The sequence below is a fragment of the Chenopodium quinoa genome, unplaced genomic scaffold, assembly GCF_001683475.1.
Source record: "Chenopodium quinoa cultivar QQ74 unplaced genomic scaffold, ASM168347v1, whole genome shotgun sequence".
Lineage (NCBI taxonomy): Eukaryota > Viridiplantae > Streptophyta > Magnoliopsida > Caryophyllales > Amaranthaceae > Chenopodium > Chenopodium quinoa.
Genome location: NW_018743066.1, coordinates 49,569 through 60,566, shown reverse-complemented (window position 1 = coordinate 60,566; position 10,998 = coordinate 49,569).

Genomic DNA, 10,998 nt, shown 5'->3' with positions numbered 1-10,998 from the left:
CGCCCGATCGGGCAACCTCTAGCACGATCAGGCGCGACAAGACTTTTTTGTTGTGCGTGCTAAGGCGCGCCCGATCGTGCGAGAATTTAGCACGATCGGGCGATGCTGCTTGGGAAGAACGCGAAGAAAAAGGCGCGCCCGATCGGGCGCGCGTTTTTAGAAGACCTGATTAAGTTTAGTTTAAAATCTTGTTTTAGGAAACGTTTAAGGACGATTTGGTACGAAATTTTTAGATTACCTTCTTTCTTAGACTTTCTCTCTCTACTTAGTATTTTTCTCTCTCTTAAATTCTCTCTCAACTTTTGTTCTTAATTATTCCATTAATTCCAGATTTCTTTTTGGTAACAATTTCTTCTCTTTTAATTTCATCTATTTTACTTGCTTCTTTGATTATGCCTTTATTTGATTATTTGATTAGTTTAGTTATGATGATGCGTGAGTAATTTCATTCTAGGGTTTATGTGGATCCATAATTAATATGAAGGGATAGTTTGTTATTATTGATTATTGATATTGCATGATAATTTCTTATTGAATTGTTTTAATTCTTTGCGATTAGATTATGAATCGAGCAGATGTAATTTGATTGTGAATGTTTAGCAGTATTGAATTGGTGAATCGAGCAGATGTTAATTTAATATTAAAGGCTATTTTCAATAGGAAGTTAGATCTAGTAAATTGCGAGAGCCTATTGGATCTATGTTGATTAGTAAATTGCGAGAGCCTGTTAATCATGTTATTTGTGCATTGTTAATTATTAGTTACTTTGTTCTATCTCGGAATATTAATTGTTGGTGAACCTGTGACCCTAGGCTTCCTTATTATTATTTTTTTCCTCCCTAAACTTATTCTTCGTAGTATAGAATTTATTCCCAAAAATATTGGTTACTTAGATAATTTAGACTATAATAATTAATTAGGAGTGAAAAGATCTGTTTCCCTGTGGAGTTCGACCCTACTTCCCTATCTACTTTAGTTAGAGGACTTAGGAATTACTTTTGATTAGGGGATACGACTTTACCCTGTCAAAATTTGGCGCCGTTGCCGGGGAAACGGTTTTATTTTTGTTTTCTGATTATATTTTTGTAGTCTAGATTATCCCCTTTTTGCCTCAGAGAACGTTAGTTCTTCGAGGCAATTCTCATATTTGCTTCTAGTCTTTGCTTATGCCCAGGTGTTCCAAATCAGGTTACATCCCATTCGATCCTGAGATCGAACGTTCCTTCCATAGACAGAAAAATCTCTACAAGCAAATCCTGGCAGATTCTGGTGATAATAACAATAATCACCGCGATCCTCCCTCTGATTCTAGTGACACAGATATTCCTTCAGATTCAGAATTAGAGATGACGGCCCAGAAGAAACTCAGTGACTACTCGCAACCGAAGCTCACATATTTCCCGCACCTTACTCCCACTCCGGCTCTAGATGGAGTTCAATTTGAGATCAAGCCCGAATTTATCACTATGATAGAAAGGAAGCAGTTCAGCGGAGCTAAGGGTGAAGATCCTAATCTTCACATCGCAGATTTCTACCAATATTGTAACACCATTAGACAAGCCGGGGTCACGCTAGACCAAATCAGGGAGATTATTTTTCCCTTTTCATTATGTGGCAAAGAAAAATTATGGTTTAATGGTTTGAATAGAACTGCACTTGGTATTACTGACTAAGAAACTCTTGCTTTGAATTTCTATAATAAATATTATCCTACAGAGAGAACAACGGTGCTAAGGAGTGATATTCAGAACTTCGCTCAAGAGGCTGACGAAACGTTATATGAGGCTTGGGAGAGGTTCAAGGACCTACAGAGAGAGTGCCCCCACCACAATCTAGCACAATGGCAATTGATCCAAGCATTCTATAATGGACTTGGAAATTCTTCTAGATCAGTGCTAGATTCGGTAGCTAGTGGGAGGTTTATGAATTTAAATGTGAATAATGCAGGACAGGTTATCGAAGACATGGAAATACACAATTCCCAATAAGGGAATCCGAGAGGGTTTGCAAATAAAGGAAAACATAGTGTCGATTCTGTATCCTTTTTGCAAGCTCAATTAACATCTATTTGTCAGAAATTCGATAATCTTACTGCTGCTCCTAACTCTGTAGCTAATGTTTCTACTGTTGCTAACCATAAAGCTTTTTGTGAAAATTGTGGAATTGTAGGTCATTGGGAGCAAGATTGTAGGAGCTCTATGGAACAAGTTAATGCCTTTCAAACCTATAGGCAGAATAACCCCTATTCCAATTCCTACAATGCCGGTTATAAAAATCATCCTTATCTTTCGTACCGGAGCACCAATGTACAAAATCCTCCACCTCCACAACAACCACAACAGCAAATACCACCACAGCAAAAATATTATCATCCTAATGCTAGCCAGAAAAACCAAGCATCACCCTCATCATCTTCCGACCCTGCCATGACAGAAATTAGAGCAATGCTTGCCAACATTCAGAAGCATATGGAGAGTAGGGATGCGCAAATTGATTCTATCCTAGCCCATAATAAAATCATGGACAATCAAATTGCACAACTTTCATCTACCCTATAATCCCGTCAGCAGGGAGCTCTACCATCACAACCTATCCATCCTATAGATCATGCCAATGTAATTACTCTAAGGAGTGGTTCACATTATGATGGACCTCCTATGCCAAAGGAAGATAGACCAGTTCCTGATCTAGATTCCTCTATACCAAACGGTAATCCTGCTAGCTCTGCAGGGCTACAAATAGATACTAACCCTACTAATGTTTCTGTACAGGGTAAATCGCAGGATAAGGGAGGAGATGTCCAGAGCCCAGTTATCAAGCTTCCATTCCCTAATAGACATCTAAAGAGTAAGCTTGATAAACAATTTGGTAAGTTTTTAGAAGTCGTGAAAAACCTGCAGGTAACAGTTCCTTTTACTGACTTAATCACTCAAGTTCCTGCTTATGCTAAATTTATGAAAGACATTCTGACTAGGAAAAGGGCCTTTAATGAAGTAGAAACTGTAGCTTTCACAGAGGAGTGTAGCGCTTTATTGCAAAAAAAATCCCCTCCTAAATTAAAGGATCCCGGTAGTTTTTCTATCCCTTGTCATATTGGGAATGTTTTTATTGATAAAGCTTTATGTGATTTGGGTGCTAGTGTCAGTGTCATGCCCTCGTCTGTCTGCGCTAAACTTAATATGGGGGAATTAAAAGTTACTAATATAACTTTGCAAATGGTAGATCGTTCAGTAAAATACCCCTTAGGTATTTTAGAGGACGTACCTGTCAGAGTTGGTAAATTTTTTATTCCTGTTGATTTTGTTGTTTTAGACATGGCAGAGGACACAAAAATACCCATTATATTAGGTAGGCCCTTCCTCCATACTGCAGTAGCGATTATTGATATTAAAAATGGTAAACTAACCCTTTCTGTAGGTGACGACAACGTTACTTTCAATTTAGGGAAGGTTTTGAAAGGGCCTATGCTAGAGGAAAATTGTTGCTACATTGATATAATTGATATAATGGATGATATTTGTGATGATATCTTGCCACAGGTTCTTGCGAAGGATCCCTTAATGGAAGTTCTCTACGGGAATTTATCTAGCGACAATGCAAGCATTTGGGGTAATAAGGTACAGGATATTGAAAAGGCTCTTTCCTTAAAAGAGTTAAGCCCCAAGGAATCAATGAAGGTAGTAAATTTAGTTCAGGAATCAAAACCTGCAGAGGTCAAGAAACCTGAGCTAAAACCTCTCCCTTCTCATTTAAAATATGTTTTTCTAGATGAACAGGAACTACACCCCGTGATCATCAGTACTGCACTTACTGACCTACAATCTTCCCAACTACTAGGGGTTCTCAAAACCTATAAGAAGGCTATAGGGTACAGTATTGATGATCTCAAGGGTATTAGCCCTGACTTTTGTATGCACAAGATACATCTAGAGGAAAATTACAAGCCCTGCATTCAACCCCAACGAAGATTAAATCCCAACATGCAGGAAGTAGTCAAGAAGGAGGTGATGAAATTACTTGATGCAGGTATTATATATCCTATTTCTGACTCCAAGTGGGTAAGTCATGTGCAGGTAGTGCCAAAGAAAGGTGGGATGACTGTGATAACAAATGAAAAGAATGAATTAATTCCCACTAGAACTGTAACAGGGTGGCGTATGTGCATAGACTATCGTAGATTAATTATCGCCACTAAAAAGGATCACTTTCCTCTTCCCTTTATTGATCAAATGCTTGAGAGGTTAGCCAATCATAAATTCTTTTGCTATTTGGATGGGTATTCGGGATTTTTCCAAATTCCGATTCACCCTAAAGATCAGGAAAATACTACTTTTACATGCCCTTATGTCACTTTTGCATATCGTAGAATGCCCTTTGGTTTATGTAATGCACCCGCTACCTTTCAACGTTGTATGATGAACATTTTTTCTGATTTCATAGAGTCTATTATGGAGGTCTTTATGGATGATTTTAGCGTATATGGTTCTTCATTTGATTCATGCTTAATTAATCTCGCTAAAATTTTGAAAAGATGTGAAGAGTGCAACTTAGTCCTTAATTGGGAAAAATGTCACTTTATGGTGACAGAGGGAGTAGTCCTAGGTCATATTGTATCTGATAAGGGCATACAAGTAGACAAGGCTAAAATATCAGTGATTGAGCAATTACCTCCCCCAGTTAATGTTAAGGGAGTTAGAAGTTTCTTGGGTCATGCGGGGTTCTATCGCCGCTTTATCAAAGATTTTTCTAAAGTTGCTAAACCACTGACACAACTTTTTCTCAAGGATGCCCCATTTATTTTTACTGACGAGTGTCTTGAGGCTTTCAACAGGATCAAGCAGGCTTTGATATCGGCACCCATCATATGTGCTCCCGATTGGAACCTTCCTTTCGAGATCATGTGTGATGCAAGTGACTTTGCACTAGGAGCCGTGCTCGGACAGAGGAAGGACAAGGTTTTGCATGCTATTTATTATGCTAGCAAAACTTTGGATGAAGCCCAAGTCAACTATGCCACTACGGAAAAGGAGTTTCTTGCTGTTATTTATGCTTTAGAAAAATTTAGATCATATCTTGTTGGTTCTAAAGTTATTATTTTTACTGATCATGCAACATTGAAATGTTTGATATCTAAGGCGGAATCAAAGCCAAGGCTACTCCGTTGGGTTCTCTTACTCCAAGATTTCAACATAGAAATAAAAGATAAAAAGGGAGCAGAGAACGTAGTGGCAGACCACTTGTCATGTATCAGGTATGATGAGGGTAAGGATTCTTTACCTATAGATGATTCTTTCCCTGATGACAACCTATATGCAGTTGTAGAGCAACACCCATGGTATGCGGATTTTGCTAATTATTTAGTGGGTGTTACTCTACCTCCTGACCTGTCCTACGAACAGAAAAAGAAATTCCTTTCTGATGTCAAGCATTATTTTTGGGATGATCCTTTTTTGTTTCGTGAGTGTGCAGATGGATTATTTCGCAGGTGTGTTCCCGAATGGGATGCTCATGGAGTTCTTACCACCTGTCATACCTCACCTTATGGAGGACATCACGGCCCCACTAAAACGGTTGCTAAGATTAGTGAGTCAGGTTTCTATTGGCCTACTATGTTCAAGGATGCTAACACTTTTGTGCAGGCTTGTGACTCTTGCCAGAGGACTGGCAACATTTCGCGGAGGCATGAGATGCCCCAAACCGGAATTCTTGAAGTAGAAATATTTGATGTTTGGGGTATTGATTACATGGGGTCGTTCCCATCTTCCAATGGAAATTGCTACATACTTGTAGCCGTCGATTATGTGTCTAAGTGGGTTGAGGCCATAGCTTCACCAACAAACGATGACAAGGTAGTCACCAAGCTCTTCAAGAATACCATATTTCGAGGTTTGGCGTTCCACGGGCTATCATTAGTGATGGAGGTACCCACTTCCATGAAAGACAATTGGATAACCTCCTTAAGAAGTATGGCGTATATCACAGAACTGGGCTTAGTTACCACCCTCAAACTAGTGGTCAAGTTGAGGTCTCTAATAGGGAAATCAAGGCGATCCTAGAAAAGGTAGTAGCCAAGTCAAGGAAAGATTGGAGCATGAAGCTCGATGACACACTTTGGGCATGCCGAACAGCATTCAAGACACCAATTGGTACTTCACCCTATAGATTAGTTTATGGTAAGGCATGTCATCTTCCCGTGGAATTGGAGTACAAAGCTTTTTGGGCAATCAAGGAGCTTAATATGGACTCTAAGGTCGCGGGTAAGAAAAGACTCCTCCAACTCAATGACTTAGATGAGTTTAGATTGTCAGCATATGATAGTGCGCGAATCTACAAGGAGAAGACCAAAAAGTGGCATGACAAGAGGATCTGACCAAGAGAGTTTGCACCAGGTGATAAGGTTCTTCTCTTCAATTCTAGATTAAAGATTTTCCCAGGAAAGTTGAAGTCTAGGTGGTCCGGTCCCTTCACTGTCACAAGGGTAAACAAATTTGGCTCGGTAGAGTTGGTCAATGACAAGGGTGAAGGGTTTAAGGTAAATGGCCAATGACTGAAGGTGTATCATGAGGGCGCTACTAGTAGAGATGTCGAGGAAACCTTCCTAACTCCACTTCTAACCTGAGCATCAAGGTGGTAAGAGGGTCGTGCGGGACCTAGATAAACCAGCGCTTTGCGGGAGGCAACCCGTATTTCTTGCTTTCTAGGCTAGTTTTTCTTTTTATCTATTTTTATTTTATTTTAGAGAGGCGAGGAGAGTGAAATTTTACCGTTTATAAGTGTTTTTGTACAGGTATAGGTTTAAGAGGTTAAAAGACTTAGAAGAATTTGAAGACGAAGAAAAGCAAAGGAAAACGACTGGGCACGGGCCTGATCGGGCGGAGCTCGCCCGATCGGGCGCGAAAGGAGAGCTGGGAATCGAGGCTAATTTCGCCCGATCGGGCGAAGTTGCCCGATCGGGTGCGCAAGTGCAGTCAGAAACTCGAGCAAATCTCGCCCGATCGGTCGAGGTTGCCCAATCGGGCGCAAATCGAGTGAAGGAAAAGATATGTCGGGCGAAGCTCGCCCGATAGGGCGAGCCATAGGGCGAATTTTTCGTTCGTGTTCGCGTCCGATCGGGCGCGCAACTACGATTCTGGAATTTCAGATTGTCCGCCCGATCGGGCGCGCCTATTTTTGGTCGTCCCCTTTAAGCTTCTCCTCTTCTTTCTTTCCTCACTTTCTTCTTATTTCATCTTCTTCTCCTTTACTTTCTCTCTCTAAAACCTCCATTTTTACACCTTCAAACTCACTTATTTTTCAAGATCTTCTCCAATCCTTCCATTAAAACTCAAATTTTTTTTACATATTTCTAATCATTTTATCTTTCTCTACAATCTACACCCAATTTCTACCATTTTCTCTCAATTTTCTCTAAACCCTAAGAGAGAGAAACCACCCAATTCCTACACTTTCTAATCTCAATGGCTTTCAAGAGATCAAGAACGGTAAGGGGGGAAGGCTCTAGGCAACAAGAGGCGAGAATCGACCTGGATTTGCAAATTCCGGGATGGGAGAGGGTGGTCATCACCACCCAAGAGCAAAAATAGAGGATGCTTAACCTCATCACGAGGCAGGTAATTCCCACTCGGTTCATTCATTACCCTACCCTTATTAGACTAGGAATTGATAAGCATGTAGAAAAATTATTCAAAGGAGTTGGCATGAGCGGTTTCTTTAACATGCATTACGATACTTATGATTATTTAACCTAAGAATTCGTTTCTAGTTTTAATGTCATAAAATCAAATGCTTAATTTCTCATGTTCAATTTCGTTTATTCAATGATGATGTTAGATTGACATTGAAAGAATTTGGTAAAATTTTTGAGTTGAAATCGGATAGGCCCCTTGAACCGCCCCAAGACAACATTGTCGTTGTCTATCAATCCCTTACGGGGGATCCCAATTTGAACCGCCAACATGCTAAAGGAACTTGGATACAACATCCCGTGCCAAAGATTTGGCAACGGTTTGTTGGTCTTACCATTTTTGGAAGGCATGAACCCGCCAATGTTAGGCGGGATGAGCTTGAATTACTAGGGTCATACATGATCCCTAGGAGTGAAAAGCTCAATATAGTCCATAAAATGGCCAACCACTTCCAACGGGTGGCCAATGCGGCCGAGGCGGGTAGTTCTAGGGTACCCATTTACTTTGGTGGCCTAGTTACACATATAGCGGTCAAACACCTTAGCTTTGTCCCTAACGATGACGGTAAGGTAGCCGGCCCAACTATTATGGACCTACCCTATCTAGGTGGCCTTAATTGGGTTAATGTCATGGGAGGGGAGACTTGGTGGGTGATTCAACGGGAATCGGGTAGGAGAGATAATGCTTTCACTTTACCCCCACCCCACCCCACCTTGACCAAATTTGAGAAGGGGAAGCCTTCTTACACTTTTGAGCTTAACGGTCAAGGTGAGGTGCAACCACCTCACCCTTCACCTCAACCCCATCACTCTCCCATTGACCACTCACCTCCTCACCATTCACCACATTATCCACCACCTCAACCTTATACATACGATATTCCCACTTCCTCTACCAACTACAACATAGACCCCAACGCCCCTTATGACTTCTCGGCTTTTAGGAGCCAATTAGATTGGATTGAGACGGGGAAAGGGAGAATTGAGGGTTTGGTTAGAGATTTGGATACTAGAGTAGGGTCTCTAAATCGAAGGGTAGGGTACGTGGAGAGGAACCTAGGGAGGGGTTTATACCCCATGTATGATGACTACGCCCGTCGGGGGGCTATTCCCCCTGATTCACTTGTCCCTGATTGGTTCCAATATCCACAAGGTGGATATACGAACCCAAGTGCCTTTGGTACCTATGTCGACTACTCATCGGTCCATGGTTATGGGACCGATGTACCTTTTGGTGGGCTTGGGGGGGAATGTAGACCCTAACTACTTTGCAAGTGGTTCGAGTTATGGAGGTGGTGGCTCTAGCCATGGAGGAGCTGGTTCTAGCCACGGAGGGGGCTATTCGAGGATGGATGAGGATGAGGAGTAGGCTACTCTCCCAAGTCAATGAGGGCATTGCTTGATTTGGCTTGGGGGGGGGGAGGGTGTTCTTTCACTTGGTAATTCTCTTCCTTTTCTCTCTTTATTTGCTTTCTAGTATAGTTTTTATTTGCTTTCTAGTGTAGTTTTTATTGATTTCTTATATATGAAAAATACAAAAAAATTGAAAAATAAAAAAAAATTCAAAAATACGTTCCAATGAATTATGAATCATACTTCCCTGTGCCCTATACTTGAGAAAATTTGTTTTGATTCTTGGTTATTGATAATGAGCATTGTGGGTTTGTTGGTCATGATTTGAAGTTTAATTGCTTGGATTTCTAAACATGAGTCAATTTTGCCAACTATTTGTGAATATAGTGCTTGACTAGTTGATTTGGTTAGGAAATGTGTGATAGTTCCATAATTCCTTGTATGTCAATGAATTTGAGTATTTATTTGCAACTATGAGTAGTGTTTCATGACTTATTATTATGCACATGAGGAGGACGAAGGCGTTCATTCTTTTAGGTGGCCTTCAGAGTATTTAGATACATTTGTTCCCTTCTTGTTACCCATGTTGTTGCTTGTGCCCTTTTATTGTTTATTTAGCCACATTACGAGCCTATATGAGCCCATTGGTTACTAGTCCCAAGCTTGGCTTGGGGGAGCTATAAGTTGGTGAGGTGAGGGAGTTGTGGTGTGCACATTATTTGCACAATGTGGGAATAAAAGAAGAGTGTTTGTTCTTTGATTTTTGATTGGAAAATATTGATATGTTGTGTTTCAAAGTTGAAATTTCCAATATGAGTTACAAAAGTAAAAAAAAAAAAGAGCAAAAGAAAAAGTTTTATTAATGCTCAAATATTCTATTTGAAGGTTGTTCAAAAGAAAAAAAAAAAAAAAAAAAAAAAAAAGAAGAAGAAGAAGAAAAGAATGAGTTCAAAGTTTGTTTTTCACTCAAAGTTCTACATTATCATATTTTTATGAGTGAATTTTGTAAGTAATGGGTTTATTTATGTTGTTTGGAGTTGTATTTGGTGGATTTTTGTTGGAGTTAGTTATGTTGATGGAGATGTATGATCATCACTTGCTTTGATCATGGGTTTGTTAGGATTTGGCTTCCTTAATGCATAGCTTTTCTCTCACATAATCCCAAATTTATCCTACCTTTACCCTAGCCTTACATTACAAGCTTTAAAGACCTTCCGACCTTGTGCATAAAAGTTATGTAAGTGTGAAAGTGTTGTTTATCAATGCAAGTTATGACTTGGCATATTTCAAGTCGACTAGTAGGATGAGCGTTCATTGTTTTTATACACACGAGAGTGTGAGTTGGGAGGGCATTGTTCACAATAAAGGGGTTGGTTGGAGAGCGATTGAGTACATCTTTTACTCTCCATATAAATGAGAGTTGAATGTGTGAGCACTAGTCTTGAATTCTATATGCTCTTGCGGTTTGCTCTACTTGACAATTGTTGGGTAGGGAGGGTGATTAGATGAATAAGATTGATTGATGTTGAAGCATGTTCATTATATTTGCCTTGAATCGTTGGTTTTTTATTTGATTATTGGGGTGAAGTATGTTTCATATGTTCATTGATGAGCTCTTTGCTTAGGGACAAGCAAAGGTTTGGCTTGGGGGAGTTTGATATGTCCATTTTATATAGTGTTTTACCCCCGTCCCTTGGTCGTTATTAGTAGTGTTTTTGGCTCTTTCGGGCCACTTTTATTACTAATTTGTGTGTTCTAGTGTTTTCGTAGTTTTAGTTGTACTTTACAGGAAATTGCACTCTTGGAGCATTTTCCCGGGCTTTATGGATCAACTACGGAAGCTAGAAGGACACGGCCACTTTTGGAGCCCATGATCGGTGAGAGCCGGTGATTAAGGGCTCGGTAATTGGGATCCCGAGGCATTTGGACCAAGTATTCAAGACCCGAGAGGAAATCCGGAT